The following is a 19,699-nucleotide window of genomic DNA, read 5'->3' as shown; positions in this document are numbered from 1 at the left end:
CAAATTATTTATATATTTGAAAAGAGCAGTGAACGTGCTTTTCAGTGATATGTAACATGATATCGGGAATTTCGTATTAAGACCCGTAATTTGGTGGTGAGGGCCAGTTTGATTCGCAGTTAGTGAAGGGTAAGTATTCTTAGTTAAAGATGAGGTAGTGAAGGCTGACTTGATCTCGTGGCCGCTTCAACATTGATAAATAAAGTCGACAACCCGAGATTACGACAACCCGACATCACGACATCATGACATTTTTACGCGACAATACGACATTTTTATGTCGTGATGTCGGGTTGTCATTGTGTCGGGTTATAATGTCGTGATGTCGGGTTGTCGCCTTATGAAGGGCGACACCACGACATCACGACATGATACCAATCAGCCACCATAGTTTAGCGTTAAAACCAAAAGATAATAGATAAAGAAATATACTCAGGTCAAAACAATAAATTATATTGATTTTTTTTTTAAATCCAAATACCCAAAATTACTGTGAGAGGCAACTTAAACCTATTCGAACTACAGAAATGTGATTTCTCACTTTTTAGCTTGTAAAATTCATCAGTTAAAATATTAGGCAGATCGGTTTTTGTCTGCCTAATTCATCGGTCTGCTTAATGGCTATATATATATATATGTGTTTATGGTCTGCCTAATGCCCCCGTTATATGTTCACGTAGGCAAACAATTAATATATAACAATTTGCGAATTTAAGTACATATGTCTGGTAAATCAAGAAAAAAACAAATGTTCGAATATCCCGTCAGATGTCAAATAAGGTGTTAAGAATAGCTAATAACAGATTTATATTCACTCTTGTGTGTCTCTCATTTCACTCACTGGTAAACATGTGTCGTTACTAGGGTAAACAAGTCAAAATACACAACACCTTTAAAAACCTGAGCAATCACGCATGGCAACATGATAAATCAATGACAAGCCCTAATTAAATCAATGCCTTTATTTCAATTAAAACTTCAAAAGGGACTAATTACCATTATCAATCTGTGGAAAGCGTGCGTAAATCCCTTTGACATGTGTAATAGTATACTGTATTCTACTGATCATCAATAAAAAAATTGACAATTATTATTTAAGTGGTAACTGAGTGGCCATACAACGTTAGTAACCTAACCAAGTAAAAAATCATTAGTTGTACAGAAGGAAATATCAGTCAATAATCTATAGCTGTGTGAAATGGTGTTCCACTTATTATAGATATATATGTATTATTGTGGTAATTAGTTATCCATACACTAAAGAGGGTTGGATGGCCGAATGGTTAGCACGTGCGCGCTGTATCATAAGGTCTGTCATTGAGTCAACTGGCGTGGTTTCGAATCCCCGGTTGTACGTGACAAGGAGTAGGGTGCCTGTCCAACCTCGTGGATTTTCCCCGGGTTCTCCGGTTTCCTCCCACTGCTAAAGACCCCTACGCACAAACGAATTATTGAAATAAAATTGAACCATATGTTAGTCTCGAAATGACCTAGTTTGTGACGAGTGGACGTTAAACCCCATTTCTCTCTCTCTCTCTCTCTCCCTCTCTCTCGTGATGGCTAAAAAGAACCCATTCCCTTTCCTCCCATGTGTATATCTGATTGTCGTCTGCTTAGATCTTGTGCAAACGCGTCACGACGGGTTAGCGCGCGGATCGTATATGACTGCCAGCTAGAAACTAGGTGTTACTAGGAAGGACAATTTGCCTATAATAAGCTTTTTGGGCATATACAGTACAGGTAAGACAATTGTATTCATATAAATATATATTTGATACCCCGTTTCGGTACATATGATCATGCTGCCCGCATTATGATATAGCGAAATAATATGTTTTATTTATATTACAAAAGAAAATGGCATTTTACGTTATGTAAGTTTCTTGCAAAAGCTCGATAGACGAACATTGATCAATAACATTTATTTATAGAAAGTCGAAATATTCATTGGTGAAATTTAAAAAATCAGTTTCCGTTTCTATGATAGATGTTTACAAAGGGAATATCAAGACAGTGGGCGATGCGTTAACAACAGTTTTAACTATCGGTAAATATAACATAAACCTTAGTAACAATGACACGACCATTTACTTTTCAAATATATTCGTGTACACTAACTACATGTATATCGTGGAATTAAAAAGGACAGTATTATGATGGGACAGTGTACTGTAAATGGTATTCAAACTTATGCACGTTTAACTATCGGTAAATATAACATAAACCTTAGTAACAATGACACGACCATTTACTTTTCAAATATATTCGTGTACACTAACTACATGTATATCGTGGAATTTAAAAGGGCAGTATTCTGATGGGACAGTGTAAATGGTATCCAAACTTATGCACGTTGGGTATATCGACTGTCAAATCAACATTCATATAATGTTTACATTGTATAATCATTTAGTATTATAGGTAGACTCTCTCGTCCGATTTATTTTCATTTTATGCAAATCTTCCATCAACAATCAAGGATATCAAAAGCATATTTGTTAAAATTGTTAAATGAAAACACCCAAATTTCATAGAACTAATATATGTAATTTGACATTGCAATAATAATAAATCATCCAAATTACCATAAAAAGTTTTTTTTAAGCCAATTTAGGCACAGGGCAAAACGAGGCATTTAATTTCATTAATTTTATGATCACTTGCCCTTCGGCGGGAATCAGAGGGGGGCATTTAAAAAAATAAATTAAACGTACATTATGCAAGAGCTAAATCTGCCAATTGCAGGTCTTTCTTTAGGTCTGAAATGTTATCTAAATTATCAATTAGACATTAATTAACTTATCCAGACCATAATTAACTCTTGATGGAATCGCTAGCCTGCGATATTTACTGGATTAGAACCCGGTCTGCTGCTTGTGATTAAATAACAAATGGACAATCGAGACTATGTTTTTATCGTACCGGTACCGACTTTAGTAATGTTGATCGAGGCTAGGCCCAAAATTCAATCGCTAAATACTCGCTTCAGGGTGGATCAATTTGACAGAAATTTTCAGCAAATTCCCTTTACATTATCTAGTTGTTAACTATTATAGTGAGAACTACCAGCCCTTTATCTAATCTCCCATTATAAATACTCGCTTCAGGGTGGATGAATTTGACAGACATTTTCAGCAAATTCCCTTTACATTATCTAGTTGTTAACTATTATAGTGAGAACTACCAGCTCTTTATCTAATCTCCCATAATTTATCTTTAACGTCTCTCGCACTACACCTGTCATTTTACAGCTCATTATGACGATGGTTATTTGGCCTATGTGGTTATGAAGCATAAGATGATAAGATGCAAGGAAAATGGGAGTTCGGTTTCCTTGTTTGTCATATAATTTTTGCAATTTGCCACTCGTGTTCATAATTTCGCCATGAAAGACGCGTAGTTTGACAGTTTACAGCAGAATTGTGTTACATAGTAAAATGTTGTTGTGTATTTAACGTTCAATACATAATAATTTATGGACAGGTTGATTTAATTAAGATTATTTACATATGAAGGAGTACTTAAAAAAAGGATAAAACATAAAACAGTTCTTGTATATAAAAAAAAGTCACTTAAACCCACGGTGTTAAAATTCGCTGTCGCGAGAAGAGGGCGTGGGTCGTCTTCTCCCTTCGCTATAATTTTTATAAACATATTTTATTCACTATAAATGAATGGGAAATTGGAGAACAGGCAAAATGCCTATGTCAGACCCCTATCCCTATTTACAATACAAATTATGTACTAATAATGAAAAGCAGTATATACAATATATACAACCCATACTTAGTTGAATACACCTAAAGTATTATAGTATGTAATAATAATAATAATACTAGACCTGCAATCAGCACTGAACCGGCTTTTAGGAATCAGACAGGAAGTTTGTCATACAATAGCCCATTCATCGAGCTACCAAACGTTACTTTAGATGTTTTGATGCGGTCACACCCGACGGTGAAATCAAGATTTTTTCAAGAGCACCGATTTTTACTGGTTTTTTTTAAATATCGAATATTTACGGATCATTGTCGGGATAGATTTAAGACGTTGTATGGGAACTTAACTTCCTGTACCAAAAGTTTCAGAAAGATCCATTGGAGAGTTTTTAAAAGTAAGGAAAATTAGAAGATATTTAACAATATTTAGTAAATAATTGGTAGTCTGATACTAATGTGTTATCTCCTTTACACCATTAGACCTCTAGAAGAAGATATAACAATTTTTCAACTTTTTTCAAAGATTGTGACTCTTTTTGGACCATTTATACTATACTGAGCGCCATGGAAAACGCATCACTTTTTTTCCCAAATATTTTATTACTAGGTGGTTTTCTATGTTTAATATTATGCAATAATATGAACTATTGTTGCACACAATGCTCCCAAACGCAAAAAATATCGGCCCGTGTGCACGAAGAAAAATTGCACGAGATGCACATTAAAAACCCAATATTCACGTGCAGCATTGTGTGTGAGCCCTTTAAAAGCATGTTTTCAACTTAATGTGCAGTACATGAACTGTGAAACGTCAATCTGTCGTAATTTGTTGTTGGACGTGTGAAGGAATCGAGCTAGAGATGCCGAGAGTTACTGAAAATCAACGGAATGAAGCCACGGGAATGTCCGGGGCTGGCATGTCTACACGTGCTATTGCCAGACACTTCAATTGTCATCAGTCCACTATTGTAAGGTTGGTGGAACGTGTTCGAGTTACTGGATCAACACGTGACCGTCAACGTCCTGGTCCACAACGCGTTACAACCCAGGCTCAAGACCGCTACATCCGGGTCACTCATCTGCGTGACAGATTCCGCCCAGCGACTCGAACAGGTGCAGCAGTCGTCGGAAGACAAGGACCAGTAAGTGCCAACACCGTAAGACGTCGTCTAAGAGAAGTAGGACTCCGTGCACGACGACCTTATGTTGGAGCTATCCTCAGGGATCATCACCGTCAGCGGCGTTTGATATGGGCTCAAGGACACCAGACATGGAGAAGAGTAGACTGGCAAAGTGTGCTCTTCAGTGATGAGAGTCGCTTTCATCTTTGTCACGCTGATGGCCGTCAACGTGTGTGGAGACGTCTTGGGGAACGTCTTGCAGACTGCTGCGTCTTCAAAACGAATCGATGGGGTGGGGGAAGTGTAATGGTGTGGGGAGGCTTCACATTTCATCACCAGACCGCCCTACACATTTGCAGGGGTCGCGTTAATGCTGTAGCCTACCGTGATGATGTCTTGCAACCAATTGTTGTTCCGATGTTTCGAGCGCACCCACAACTTCAGCAGTTCCAACAGGATAATGCACGTCCGCATACCGCCCGTTTTAGTATGGACGACCTGGCTGCTAACAACATCTATGTCTTGGACTGGACATGGCACTGATAGAACATGTCTGGGATGGGATTGGACGCCGTCTGTATCGGAGACCACAGATGCACACCAATGCTGCTTTAGAAGCTGCTCTTGTCCAAGAATGGAACAATTTCTCCCAGGACTTCTTTCAAACATTGGTAAATTCCATGCGACGTCGCTGCACAGCGTGCGTAAGAGCACTTGGAGGACACACGCGCTACTGACATCTGTGTCGTTTTGACCCCTCTGACTTTGTACCGATGATTACAGATTAAACATCCATAAGTGTACAAATGTGTTGTTATTGATGTGTTCCCATTTGAATATTGTTCACAATAAGAAGCAAAATAAATAAGATAATGTTTACAGGATCATTTTGTTATACGAAAAACTAAGTGATGCGTTTTCCATGCCGCTCAGTATATATTGAGGCTTATAAATTTGGATTCACGCCCTAGACCACCGTTAGGACTCTAAGTAACAGAAGTTTAAGAAAGGAACAAAGAGAAGTTTTCGGGATGAAAGTATTGAATTGCCCCCAAAATTGAAAATAATAGATTTGCAGCGTCCCATTATATATTGCCTAACCAGCGAATTTTTACCATTTAGATGCCATACGATCGTCCATTGTTCCGGCTATCCAATGACACTTTAGTTGTTTTGAAATCTTACGTAGTAATCACTTTTTTCGCAAGATCGCCCTTTTTTTTACTTTTTACGTTTTTTTTTTTCAAAATATCCGGTTTTTGGATCACTGTCGGGATAGCTTTAACAAGTTGTTTGGTTACCTTGTCTTCTGTACAAGAAGTTTCAGAATAATCCATTCAGCTGTTTTCCAAAGAAAGAAAATTAGAAGATCATTTTCAGTAATTTAAGGATTTTTCAACTTTTTTCCAAGATTGAGGTTCTTTTTGGACCACTTATATTATTTCAATGCTTTTATTTTTGGACTCACGCCATAGTCCACCGATACGACTCTGAGTAAAAAAAGTTTAAGAAAAAACTTAGTTTTTGTTTTCGAGAAAATGGCGTCTCAAAATGCTCCAAAACGGAAAATACTAGATTTTCGGCGTACCATAATTTATTTTCTAGTCATCTAAATCGTATCATTCAGATGTCATATGATAGTCCATTAATGGCGCTATCCAGCGATACTTTAGTTCTTTTGGTCCGCTAACATCTGATGGAGAAATCAAGTTTTTCGCAAGAGCGCTATTTTTTTAAACCTTTTTTACTTCATTTTTTGAATACTTCCGGTATGGAGATTATTGTCGGGATAGTTTTAATAACCGGATTGGCTTATCAAATAGGCACAGGGCTATGTAATGATATATTACATTGTCTGATCAGATAAAATGTCCCTGGGAAATCCTATGTTCAATAGTGCCAAAAATGCAAAAATGTCAATATATCGAAAATTAAATTTAAATATTTCAATACATATTATACATCGTTAGAATCGTATTAGGTCAGCTATCTGAATGTGTAACTTTTTTGTAAAAAAATGTTTAAATAATAAAGTAAAAGAGCATTTTCCAAAATTTCACGATTTTTCAACTTTTTTCGATTTTCAGTACGTTATTTTACCTATTCCAGACATTTCAATGTCTTATTGGATGGATTCATGCACAAGACTACCGAAGGGACTCTCGATAGGAAAAGTTTAAGAAAAATCCTTGGAGCCGTTTTCGAGATACAGGCGTCCAAAAACGCTCCAAATCAGAAAATACTTGATTTTCAGCATGTCATATTTTGCTGCCCTCTCATAGGATTCGTGTGGAATTGGTATCATATGATAGTCAAATCCCCGGGCTACCCACCGATACCTTAATTTCTTTAATCCGTTGATATCGGGTGAAGAAATCATGTTTTTCCCAAAAGCACCCATTTTTTGCGTTTTCTTCAAAATATCGGATATTTTTTCGACCACTTCCGGTTTAAGGATTCTTGTCGAAATAGTTTTATCAGTTGGTTTTGGACTATAACTTCATGTTCCATAAGTTTCAGAAACGTCAATTCGGCCGTAAAACGAAACCGGGCACACAAACTGGGCAGAAAATTCGAAAAAATTCGAAAAATAAAAGGTGATAACTCTGAATGAAAGTTATATTCCTGGAATCGGATTGCCTTCAGGTATGCAAAAATGTAGGTCAAATTTGAAAATTTTGAAAAATTACAAAAATTGTCTCCTAAACAATGTATTTTCAAATTTCGAACGACAAAAGCCATAGATGAATGTTCGAAATTGAAAAATGTAAGATAGTCATTGTCTCGGAAAAGATTCAGGGTTCCAAAAATGTGAATTGTTTTAAAATAGGTAAAGAATTGGCGAAACCACTGCCGATTTTTGATTTATTGCTACCGTTCAAAATTCGGCCACTTCCGGTCTGCGCAGAAGTTCTAAAAATACTTTTTCGAGTAACCACCACATGGTTTCCCTAGAGAAAATTTAACCCCAGATCGATATCTGTTTTCGATCATGGAGAAAAAGGCTCCCGCGGTAAATAATAATAATAATAACTAGAACTGCGAAGCAGTAATGACGGGTTTCACCGGTGCCACGTTACCCTTGAACTTATGTCACTTCCGGTACCAATGAAACCGTTAAACAGGTTTCCACATAAGCATTGCACACATGAAATAAAATGGACGCAGAAACAACCAAATCCAGCAATCAATTCATTTGCTACATGTCAGTGATCCTGTCAAAATTACATTACTTCCGGTGATAATGAAAATGTTAAATTGGTTTATGAAATCAGAAATAGCATCATCACATGGTGAAAATTTTATGTAAATCCTATAATAATTGCCACCTTTATAGACCAAAAACCTAGAAAAATGACTTGTAGAAAATCGCCTATTTCTCTGCAACCGTACAAGTTAGAAACCATTTTGAGGTATCTGTATGATCGAATGAGTTCATTCTATTTGTTGATTGGAATCAAATATCATAATTTTAAAAACATTACAAATCTGATTCATTTGAATAAAATATCTGTTTTGAAGGCTAAAAATACAGTTTTTGCCAAAATGACGTTACTTCCGGTGATAATGAAAATCTTAAATTACTTGTATGAAATCGTAAATGGCATTATGTATCACACAGTGAAAATTTCATGAAAATCGAATAATAATTGACACTTTTATTGACAAAAAACCTTAAAAAGTGACCTGTTGAAAATTGCCTATTTCTCCGCAACTGAACATGTTAGAAACAATTTTGTGAAATCTATATGACCTTATGGATTATATTAATATGTGAATGTAAACAAAAAATTAAAATTATTAATACATATTAAATAATTCTTGTTTGAAAAAAATATTGATTTTAAAAGTTAAAAATGCACTTTTTGACAAAATGTCGTCACTGCCGGTGTCAATTTTAAATTGTAATCAATTTGATACGACGCATACTTGCTTTTTGAATCAAATGGTGTCACTTTTGTGAAAATCCAATAATAATTGACTATTTTACAGGCAAAATAACGAAAATAGTGATTTATGCAAAATTGCCCATTTCTAGGTAACTGCTTATATTACAAACTAATTTTAACATACATTTTCTTCGTATAGATTATAGCTACAAGTTTATAAAAGTTACGTAGAAATATCTGAAAATCTGAAAAGCCTGAATGGGTTGTAAATAGGTCAATTTTACACCTTTTTTCACCTCTTAATCGAATTTGCTCGAAAATGAAATCAAAATTAAAAAAACTGTTCCCAACATTTTGTGCGCCTTTAAAGGGCACACTCTTTTAGTTATATCAGTTTTTAAAAAAAGTAATATTTGCTTTCGAAAAATGGTACCTAACTGTCAAAATTGTAGTTTTTGGTAAAATTAAGCCACTTCCAGTGCGGACAGATAACTCTATTGGTAACAAAAAAAATGACAATTGAGACAATGGAGTATTTGAACTTTGTTTTATACAAATCGAGCAATAAATAATTAATCTAGGACTGAAAAACTGAATTAGCCAATGGCGGCTAAGGAAAATTACTGAGACAAAAAAAATCACATTTTTGCCCAAGTCAGATGACTCGTTAATTTTGTGTAAAACACGACTAAAAAATATTCATTAATAAAAAAGTTTTTTGTAAAAATTTAAATGTTCAAATTTCGAACGACAAAAGCCATAGATGAATGTTCGAAATTGAAAAATGTGAGATAGCCATTGTCTCGGAAAAGATTCAGGGTTTCCAAAAATGTGAATTGTTTTAAAGTAGATAAAGAATTTGCGAAACCACGGCCGATTTTTGATTTATTGCTACCGTTCAAAATTCGGCCACTTCCGGTCTGCGCAGAAGTTTCAAAAGTACTTTATCGTGTAACCACCACATGGTTTCCCGAGAGAAAATTGAACCCTAGATCGATATCTGTTTTCGATCATGGAGAAATAGGCTCCCGCGGTAAATAATAATAATAATAATAATAACTAGAACTGCGAAGCAGTAATGACGGGTTTCACCGGTGCCACGTTACCCTTGAACTTATGTCACTTCCGGTACCAATGAAACCGTTAAACAGGTTTCCACATAAGCATTGCACACATGAAATAAAATGGACACAGAAACAACCAAATCCAGCAACCAATTCATTTGCTACATGTCAGTGATCCTGTCAAAATTACATTACTTCCGGTGATAATGAAAATGTTAAATTGGTTTATGAAATGAGAAATAGCATCATCACATGTTGAAAATTTTATGTAAATCCTATAATAATTGCCACCTTTATAGACCAAAAACCTTGAAAAATGACTTGTAGAAAATCGCCTATTTCTCTGCAACCGTACAAGTTAGAAACCATTTTGAGGTATCTGTATGATCGAATGAGTTCATTCTATTTGTTGATTGGAATCAAATATCATAATTTTAAAAACATTACAAATCTGATTCATTTGAATAAAATATCTGTTTTGAAGGCTAAAAATACAGTTTTTGCCAAAATGACGTTACTTCCGGTGATAATGAAAATCTTAAATTACTTGTATGAAATCGTAAATGGCATTAGGTATCACACAATGAAAATTTCATGAAAATCGAATAATAATTGACACTTTTATTGACAAAAAACCTTAAAAAGTGACCTGTTGAAAATTGCCTATTTCTCCGCAACTGAACAAGTTAGAAACCATTTTGTGATATCTATATGATCGTAAGGGTTCATTGTATTAGTTCATTTGAATCAAATATCAAAATTTTAAACAAATAACAAATATGACTCATTTGAATAAATTACTGGTTTCGAAGGCTATAAATACAATTTTTGCCCAAATTACGTCATTTCCGGTGATATTGAAAATGTTAAATTGGTTTGACCTAGTTAAAATTGACATTACACATCAAATGGTGTCACTTTTATGAAAATCGAATAATAATTGACTCTTTTACAGGCAAACTAGCGTAAAAAGTGACTCATGCAAAATTGCCCATTTCTCGGCAACTGCGCATATTACAAATTAATTTTCACATACATTCTCTCCGTATAGATTATTGCTACGAGTTTATGAAAGTTACGAAGTAATATTTTAAAATATGAAAACGCTGGATGGGTTGTAAATAGCTTAATTTTACACCTTTTTTCACCTTTTAATCGAAATAGCCCGAAAACGGAATCGAAATTAAAAAAACTGGTCCCAACATTTTGTGCGCCTTTAAAGGGCGCACAATTTCAGTTATACCAGATTTGAAAAAAATAATATTTGCTTTCGAAAAATGGTACCTAACTGTCAAAATTGTAGTTTTTTGTCAATTTACGCCACTTCCGGTGCCGACAGATAACACTATTGGTAACAAAAAAAATGACAATTGAGACAACGGACATATGAACTTTGTTTTATACAAATCGAACAATAAATAATTAATCTAGGACTGAAAAACTGAATTAGCCAATGGGGGCCAAGGAAAATTACCGAGACAAAAAAATTTCACATTTTTGCCCAAGTCAGAGGACTCGTTATATTTGTGTAAAACACGACTAAAAAATATTCATAAATAAAAAAGTTTTTTGTAAAAATTTAAATTTTCTAAATTTAGCGCCTAATATCTGCGAAGATTTGCCGAAAATCAAAAATCAAAAGTAGCGTAGCTATGTGCCCCGTCTCCGGCTATGCCAAAATGCATCGAAAGTTAAAATCCAATGATTATTGTTAAAATTACTGCAATATTTCTAAAAACGATAGCTTCGGTGATTTCGGACATTTCGCATTGTCGCAGAACGTTCAAAATAGCTTTATCCTCTAAGTCACACCCACTTTTCCGATAAAACCGAAGAAATCGTAACGATCCGACAAGCAGTTGCTGAGATCTACTCAAAACAAAAGAAGAATAATAATAATAAGTATAACTAGAACTGCGAAGCAGTAATGACGGGTTTCACCGGTGCCACGTTACCCTTGAACTTATGTCACTTCCGGTACCAATGAAACCGTTAAGTAGGTTTCCACATAAGCATTGCACACATGAAATAAAATGGACGCAGAAACAACCAAATCCAGCAATCAATTCATTTGCTACATGTCAGTGATCCTGTCAAAATTACATTACTTCCGGTGATAATGAAAATGTTAAATTGGTTTATGAAATCAGAAATAGCATCATCACATGGTGAAAATTTTATGTAAATCCTATAATAATTGCCACCTTTATAGACCAAAAACCTTGAAAAATGACTTGTAGAAAATCGCCTATTTCTCTGCAACCGTACAAGTTAGAAACCATTTTGAGGTATCTGTATGATCGAATGAGTTCATTCTATTTGTTGATTGGAATCAAATATCATAATTTTAAAAACATTACAAATCTGATTCATTTGAATAAAATATCTGTTTTGAAGGCTAAAAATACAGTTTTTGCCAAAATGACGTTACTTCCGGTGATAATGAAAATCTTAAATTACTTGTATGAAATCGTAAATGGCATTATGTATCACACAGTGAAAATTTCATGAAAATCGAATAATAATTGACACTTTTATTGACAAAAAACCTTAAAAAGTGACCTGTTGAAAATTGCCTATTTCTCCGCAACTGAACAAGTTAGAAACCATTTTGTGATATCTATATAATCGTAAGGGTTCATTGTATTAGTTGATTTGAATCAAATATCAAAATTTTAAACAAATAACAAATATGACTCATTTGAATAAATTACTGGTTTCGAAGGCTATAAATACAATTTTTGCCCAAATTACGTCATTTCCGGTGATATTGAAAATGTTAAATTGGTTTGACCTAGTTAAAATTGACATTACACATCAAATGGTGTAACTTTTATGAAAATCGAATAATAATTGACTCTTTTACAGGCAAACTAGCGTAAAAAGTGACTCATGCATAATTGCCCATTTCTCGGCAACTGCGCATATTACAAATTAATTTTCACATACATTCTCTCCGTATAGATTATTGCTACGAGTTTATGAAAGTTACGAAGTGATATTTTAAAATATGAAAACGCTGGATGGGTTGTAAATAGCTTAATTTTACACCTTTTTTCACCTTTCAATCGAAATAGCCCGAAAACGGAATCGAAATTAAAAAAACTGGTCCCAACATTTTGTGCGCCTTTAAAGGGCGCACAATTTCAGTTATACCAGATTTGAAAAAAATATTATTTGCTTTCGAAAAATGGTACCTAACTGTCAAAATTGTAGTTTTTTGTCAATTTACGCCACTTCCGGTGCCGACAGATAACACTATTGGTAACAAAAAAAATGACAATTGAGACAACGGAGCATATGAACTTTGTTTTATACAAATCGAACAATCAATAATAAATCTAGGACTGAAAAACTGAATTAGCCAATGGGGGCCAAGGAAAATTACCGAGACAAAAAATTTTCACATTTTTGCCCAAGTCACAGGACTCGTTATATTTGTGTAAAACACGACTAAAAAATATTCATAAATAAAAAAGTTTTTTGTAAAAATTTAAATTTTCTAAATTTAGCGCCTAATATCTGCGAAGATTTGCCGAAAATCAAAAATCAAAAGTAGCGTAGCTATGTGCCCCGTCTCCGGCTATGCCAAAATGCATCGAAAGTTAAAATCCAATGATTATTGTTAAAATTACTGCAATATTTCTAAAAACGATAGCTTCGGTGATTTCGGACATTTCGCATTGTCGCAGAACGTTCAAAATAGCTTTATCCTCTAAGTCACACCCACTTTTCCGATAAAATCGAAGAAATCGTAACGATCCGACAATCAGTTGCTGAGATCTACTCAAAACAAAAGAAGAATAATAATAATAAGAATAATAATTTTAACAAAAACAATAGTGTTTCACACAAGCTACGCAGTGTGAAACCCTAATAATTTTAACAAAAACAATAGTGTTTCACACAAGCTACGCAGTGTGAAACCCTAATAATAACTAGAACTGCGATGCAGTAATGACGGGTTTCACCGGTGCCACGTTACCCTAAACATATGTCACTTCCGGTACCAATGAAACCATTAAACAGGTTTCCACCTCATCATTGCACACATCAAATAAAATGGACGCCGAATCAACCAAATCCAGCAATATCAATTCATTTTATATATTTGTTACATGTAAGTGTACAGTACTTCCGGTGATAATGAAAATATTCAATTAGTTTTATGAAATCAAAAATGGCATAAGGCATCACATGGTGAAAATTTTATGTAAATCGAATAATAATTGCCACTTTTATAGACCAAAAACCTTAAAAAGTGACTTGTAGAAAACCGTCAATTCCTCTGCAACCATACAAGTTAGAAACCATTTTCTGGAATCTGTATGATCGTATGGGTTTATTCTATTTGTTGATTGGAATCAAATATCATAATTTTAAAAACATAACAACTCAGACTCATTTGAATAAAATATCTGTTTTGAAAGCTAAAAATACAGTTTTTGCCAAAATGACGTTACTTCCGGTGATAATGAAAATCTTAAATTACTTGTATGAAATCGTAAATGGCATTAGGTATCACACAGTGAAAATTTCATGAAAATCGAATAATAATTGACACTTTTATGGACAAAAAACCTTGAAAAGTGACCTGTTGAAAATTACCTATTTCTCTACAACTGAACAAGTTAGAAACCATTTTGTGATACCTATATGATCGTATGGGTTCAATCTATTAGTTGATTAGAATCAAATATCAAAATATTAAACAAACAACAAATACGACTCATTTCAATAAATTATTTGTTTCTAAGGCTATAAATACAGTTTTTACCCAAATTTCGTCATTTCCGGGGACATGGAAAATGTTAAATTGAGTTGAACTAGTCACAATTGCCATTATGCATCAAATGGTGTCACTTTTATGAAAATCGAATAATAATTGACTCTTTTACAGACACAATAGCGTAAAGAGTGACTCATGCAAAATTGACCATTTCTCGGCAACTGCTCATATTACAAACTAATTTTGAGATAGATTCTCTTCGTATGAATTAATGCTACAAGTTTATGAAAGTTGCGAAGAAATATTTTAAAATATGAAAAGCCTGAATGGGTTGTAAATAGCTCATTTTTTCACCTTTTTTCACCTTTAAATCAAAATGACCCGAAAACGAAATCGAAATTAAAAAAACTGAGCCCGATGTTTTCTGCGCCTTTACAGGGCACACACTTTCAGTCATACCAGATTTGAAAAAAATAATATTTGCTTTCAAAAAGTGGTACCGAACTGTCAAAATTGTAGTTTTTGCTAAATTTACGTCACTTCCGTTGCCGAAAGGTAACTTTACCGGTAACAAAAAAAATGACATTTTGGATTACGGAGCATATGAACTTTGTTTTATCCAGGACTGAAAAACTGAATTAGCCAATGGGGGTCAAGGAAATTTACGATGACAAAAAATGGTGCCATTTTTGGTCAAATCAGATGACTCTTTAACCCTGGGTAAAATACCACATTAAAATATTCATGAATAAAAAAGTTTTTGTAAAAATTTAAATTTTCAAAATTTGGCGCCTAATATCTCCGACGATTCGTGGAAAATCAAAAATCTAAAGAACCGTGGCTATGTGCCTTGTCTCTGGCTATGTCAAAATGTATCCAATGTTAAAATCCGACGATTATTGTTAATATTACGGCAATATTTCAAAAATCGACAAATTCGACGATTTCGGACATTTCGCATTGTCGCAGAACGTTCGAAATAGCTTTAATCTCTAAGTCACACCCACTTTTCCAGTAAAACCGAAGACATCGAATCAATCCGACAAGTAGTTTCTGAGATACAATCAAATTGGAAAAAAAAAAATAATAATAATAATAAGAATAATAATAAGAACTAGAACTGCGAAGCAGTAATGATGGGTTTCACCGGTGCCACGTTACCCTTGAACTTATGTCACTTCCGGTACCAATGAAACCGTTAAACAGGTTTCCACATAAGCATTGCACACATGAAATAAAATGGACGCAGAAACAACCAAATCCAGCAATCAATTCATTTGCTACATGTCAGTGATCCTGTCAAAATTACATTACTTCCGGTGATAATGAAAATGTTAAATTGGTTTATGAAATCAGAAATAGCATCATCACATGGTGAAAATTTTATGTAAATCCTATAATAATTGCCACCTTTATAGACCAAAAACCTAGAAAAATGACTTGTAGAAAACCGCCTATTTCTCTGCAACCGTACAAGTTAGAAACCATTTTGAGGTATCTGTATGATCGAATGAGTTCATTCTATTTGTTGATTGGAATCAAATATCATAATTTTAAAAACATTACAAATCTGATTCATTTGAATAAAATATCTGTTTTGAAGGCTAAAAATACAGTTTTTGCCAAAATGACGTTACTTCCGGTGATAATGAAAATCTTAAATTACTTGTATGAAATCGTAAATGGCATTATGTATCACACAGTGAAAATTTCATGAAAATCGAATAATAATTGACACTTTTATTGACAAAAAACCTTAAAAAGTGACCTGTTGAAAATTGCCTATTTCTCCGCAACTGAACAAGTTAGAAACCATTTTGTGATATGTATATGATCGTAAGGGTTCATTGTATTAGTTGATTTGAATCAAATATCAAAATTTTAAACAAATAACAAATATGACTCATTTGAATAAATTACTGGTTTCGAAGGCTATAAATACAATTTTTGCCCAAATTTTCGACAGTGCCCTTTTTTACTGCTGAAACCACACCAGTAGACTCAATGACAGACTTTATGATAAAGCACGCACGTGCTTACCATTCAGCCATCCAACCCCACTAAACAAATGATTACGAAAGAACATAACGCTATAGACTTCTATAATAAGACATATAATACATGTTTAATATATATATAAATGACAATCTCCTACGCTAACAAATAATGAAATATGATAGTATCATTAAATATAAAAAATACAAAGTAGTCGCGAACATGTTTGATCCTGGACTCTGTAATTAATAGTAAACTTTTACATGTTTAGTGACGTCAAATCTTTAACGTGCACGAAAGCAGAAAATTGGCGATATTTAATTTTTGAACCATTTACATATTTCAGTAGCTGACATGAACTCGATTCCGAAGTCCCGCATACACATTGGTGTGACTGTAAAAGATCCCTTGTCAGTTGGAATTGTATATAAGAGTAGGCTAGCGCCGCTGTACGTTCGAAACATTCCTCATGGTCCATTCCGAGCAGAATGGTGTTAAACCCCATTTCATTTTACTTTGATGTTAATATCTATTGCGACATTGCTTTTCGTCCATTTCGCGCAATTGTTTATTTTCCGTTTCGCGTAGATCAACTTTATTTTTCGATTCCCTTCTATCGTAATGCGCATGCAAAGAACATGTCAATATCTGAGTTATGCAAATGTGTGTTTTTATTTAGGGGGTTGGTGGAGTGTGTGTTTGTTTAGGGGGTGAGAGGTGGGGATAGTCTTTTGTCATGCATCTGGAGACCGTGCGACGCCTTGGCACGGTGAAAGCCTTCAGCATTGCGCGCAATTCTAGTTGTTCTTGATATCTGAGCATTTTCTCCTTTTAATATGTGATAAATATCATCACTGCGCAGCCAGCCGCTTGATATCTGAGCCAAAGTTCTTGATATCTGAGCATTTTCTCCTTTTAATATTTGATAAATATCATCGCGGCGCAGCCAACCGCTAGAAATTCCAGAGATTTTGACCACCGGAAGGATGCCTCAGTAGTCAAAAAAGGTCAAAATAGGCGATTTCGGATTTAAGTGTCGCAAACATCGTTGCGGTCATTTTAAAAAATTGTCTTTTGAGGATAATGTGTATAGTACTAATACCTATCACATACGAAAGAGGCGATAAAATCCCTTTGCATTTGCAATTTCAAAATTAATTAAAACTAATATTAAATTCCGAAAATCGGGTTTTTTTTGATAAAACTCTTTTTTTTAATCGGATCTAAATCGGTAATAGGAGACAGATTCTCTAAGTCACCACCAATTGTGTGGGTTTTCAAGCCCATTAATGTGGATTTTTCACTATTTTTCATTTTCAATTCAAAATGGCGTCCACCAGTTGACCTAAATCAAAATTCTACTGTCTACATTTTATGGGCTTTCCTTGAAGGATTTGGAAAATATAATTCCCTTGTCTGTAAGTAAAATATCAAAAAAGCCTTAGCGATATTTCACATTTCAAGATGGTGGCACTTCCGGTTTGGGCTACAAACTCCATTTTTTGTGTACGAATCAGTAATTACTTGTCTAGTATCGAAAACAAAAATCAGGTCATTCTGACCTATATTTCGATGATTTTTCTGAAAATTTTGATCCTTAATTTCATTAAGGGGAGATAATTTAGCAAATTTCTAATCATATTTTTGAAGTCGCATTGGTAAGATCTACTTACATGCTAAATTTCATGAAAATCGTACAACTATTAAAGAAATGGTCAAGTTGGTTTCAACTTCCGGTTCGAAATCACAGCGACGAATTTTCGAAATTCAAAAATCTGAATCTGCAGATTTGAAGTAATTGTCTCAAGGTACTCAAAGAAAAAAGATTTAGTAAAATAGGTCAAATAGTCACAAAGTTGCAGCATTGTAGGTCAAATGCATTCGTTCGTAAAATTCGGTGATTTCGGATTCGTAAAACGTTTTGAAAATATATTTAATCAACAGCCACCACCCATTTTTGGGGGGATAGGTAAAAGTTTCAGAAAGATCCTATGGTTAGATTCTGAGAAATCCGATTTGTGGATAAAACACACAAAAAATATAATAACTAGATCTGCATAGCAGATATCAAAGCTTTCATATAAACTGCAAAAGGGATTATTAGAATCTATGAATCAACAACCACTTTGACGGAAGATATTCTCTCGGCTAAAAAATCTTTTTTCTCTCAGCTACGAGAGATACGTAGAATTAAACCGGCCCAGAGCCGACCGTGTTGATAAGAAGCCGCTTATTTGACATTGACACATAACTGAAGGTGAATAGGCCTACCCGTCCAGTTAATACAATGGGCAATCTCACATCGGTCCACTAAAGAGAGGCACATACTAGTCGCCTCCTACTTCCCCAAGACATTTAGTCCAAACCTTGACTCTCATACATATAAACCATTTGGTACTTTATGTACATGTATTTCGTACTTATATCATATTAAACCCCTCGGCCGCCATGTTGAATCACACAGTATTTAACGTTCTATATCCTAACATCTTTATGAAATCAACGACAAATCGAAACTTGGGCACTATAACCATTTTTATTTTTACATCATTCAGTTTTTTTTAAATAAGTAATTCTATCACAAATTATAGTGAAGATACCGATCAGTTTTTCTTTGTGTTAATGCGTTCTACATTTTCAAAGCAATGATTCTTATAATGTGCGAGCCGCCATGACACCGGCGGATATTGTAACTTCGATAGGCGAGAAACTTCAGGTAGCAGTTGGGTTTCATCAAATCATATAGTTATGCGGTACGGCTTCACCTTTATTTCAATGGGAATTGGTTTATTATATGTGCAGTGCAGTTTTAGGTCAGTTTATGTGTAAATTAAGGGAGCTATACATAGGCCAGTAACCTTTTTGTAGTCATTTGACTTAAAAAAAACTTGCGGAAGGGAACTCCGTAGGACAAGCCACTACTGTGGCAGGAGTAAGGCGGAAGACATCAGTAGTAGAACCATTTCTAAGTTAATCCCGAAGTGCGTTGCTATTGTAAGAATATATAAAATGGGGTTTATGGTCCCGCTTTTTTGCTGTAGTTTGAGTAATGAGTTAGAGCGTATATTTTGTAGTCAAAAAATCATTGCAAATAGAAGACCTCATCACCACCACCACCACCCTGTAATACACTAGCTAGCTTGTGTATTTCCATATTCCATTCCCGAGAGATAGATAGAGA

At 34.5% G+C, this 19,699-nt stretch overlaps 1 protein-coding gene across 1 annotated transcript in view; it reads left to right on the top strand.

Annotated features, from left to right (window-relative positions):
- Positions 1–1,634: 1,634 nt before the first annotated feature.
- LOC126830210 (leucine-rich repeat protein lrrA) overlaps positions 1,635–19,699 on the top strand; it is a 57,733-nt gene continuing 39,668 nt past the window's right edge. The window contains exon 1 of the mRNA XM_050560550.1: positions 1,635–1,740. The gene's annotated coding sequence lies outside the window, so the exon portion shown is untranslated. The remainder of the gene's footprint in view (positions 1,741–19,699) is intronic.

Source organism: Patella vulgata, chromosome 1 (assembly GCF_932274485.2).
Source record: "Patella vulgata chromosome 1, xgPatVulg1.2, whole genome shotgun sequence".
NCBI classification, from domain to species: Eukaryota; Metazoa; Mollusca; class Gastropoda; family Patellidae; genus Patella; species Patella vulgata.
This window is presented reverse-complemented; position numbering and strand designations above follow the sequence as displayed.